The following is a 1,586-nucleotide window of genomic DNA, read 5'->3' as shown; positions in this document are numbered from 1 at the left end:
GTGGTTCAACAGACTAGAAATGATGAGAGGAGTCATAGCCCCTGGTTTGGCCAAATTAGGCCCACTGCAGTCCCATCACTGTGGGCACATTGGAGGCTCTGTCCAAACCTAACCCTTATCCCTGAGGAGGCTAAGACAACCAGATGTGTTAGTAAATGAGGTGACCGTAATGGCAGCTGGGCTGCCCAAAAAACCAAGTGGCCAAAGCCCTGGTGTGGGGGTATAGATGGGGCAAGTGAATTTTTGGAGGCAGATGAACTGAGTACAATACACAGACACAGATATACCTTGGGCAGCCTCCGGGCTTCTGGATTAAGCGACTGAGCTAAAGTGAACACTGAGAGCAGGAGCTAAAGAGACCAAGTTGGTTCTTCTGCTACCCTTTGAAACCACAAGGGTGGCCAACAATTGTAGGGCTTACCAAGCAATGGAAGGGCAGAGAACCCAAGGACCCAAGAACAGTGCATGACAGCTCCCAAACTTGGCACAGCTGAGACAACCCAGACTGGGTCTGAAACTATTTTATCTAAGAACCGGGAAAGCTGCTTCTGCTGTTCACAGTCCCTGTAAGCTGCATAAGACAGCATAGTGTGGTTACAAGGAGTATGAGCTCAGAGAAAACCTGTTCAGGTTTGAGTCCTGGCTCCATCTGTAGCAAGCCACTACCTCTCTGAGGCTCCATTTCTTCATCTCTAGAGTGGAGATAATACTAGTACCTACTTAGTAGAATTAAATACAAACATGCTTAGCATGGCATCCAGCATAAAGCATAAAGAGTTCAGTAAATATTGGTTCTTATTACTATTATTCTCGCCCCTCCTCCACACCTCTCTCCAACTCTTCTTCCCACCATGACCACCACCACCACCCCACCTTCTCGCCCCCCCCCCCACTACTGCCCACAGTCTCTGCTGCAGAAGCTGTGGGAGCTGGACCTGGTCATGCCTTCTTCACCCTGCTTTTCCCCAGGGCTGTTCCCCATGAGCCTGAGCCATTCATCTCCCTGGTGACCTGAATCTGAACTAAGAGATGGATGTGGGGTGGCTGAGGCCAGGGTGGTAATGTGCTCCCTTATCTCTATGCCCCTCACTGGGGCCTAGTTAATTTTCCCTTTGATTTTAATATAGATTTATTGAAAGTTTCAGTTATCAAAACAAACTGCAGCAGCAAATTGGTGTTCTTTGCAGGCCTACAAGTGCCTATAAAGCTGCCATGCTCGGGAACGAATGGCGCTCTCCGGGAGGTCAGTCATGGCAACAGGAAGTCCCTGGGGACACACACACTGCAGTTTAATATTTTTCTTATTAGCCTTTTTCTTCTTGGCCATCTAAGCCTCCCCTTTAAATCGGAAATCAAATGGAGCCACCTGCCCAGGGAGGCTCTCTTGCCCAAGCTGTTCCACTTTGCCTTCTCTGTCCTAGCCTCTTCAGCTCTCATTCTCTGATTTCTCCCTGCCTTGCCCACTGTTCAGAGAGTGTAGTGATTCACATGCCCCAGAGATGTGGCTCACAGTCCTACCCCAACTATGGAAGGTTGGCTTGGGCTATCTAGCCACTCTAGTCAGCAGAGGCAAAGCATTAGAAAAG

This window comes from Lynx rufus, unplaced genomic scaffold (assembly GCF_022079265.1).
Source record: "Lynx rufus isolate CCGP_SWC_20201006 ecotype Redwood Valley unplaced genomic scaffold, mLynRuf1.p SCAF_2, whole genome shotgun sequence".
In the NCBI taxonomy this organism is placed as follows: domain Eukaryota; kingdom Metazoa; phylum Chordata; class Mammalia; order Carnivora; family Felidae; genus Lynx; species Lynx rufus.
This window is presented reverse-complemented; position numbering follows the sequence as displayed.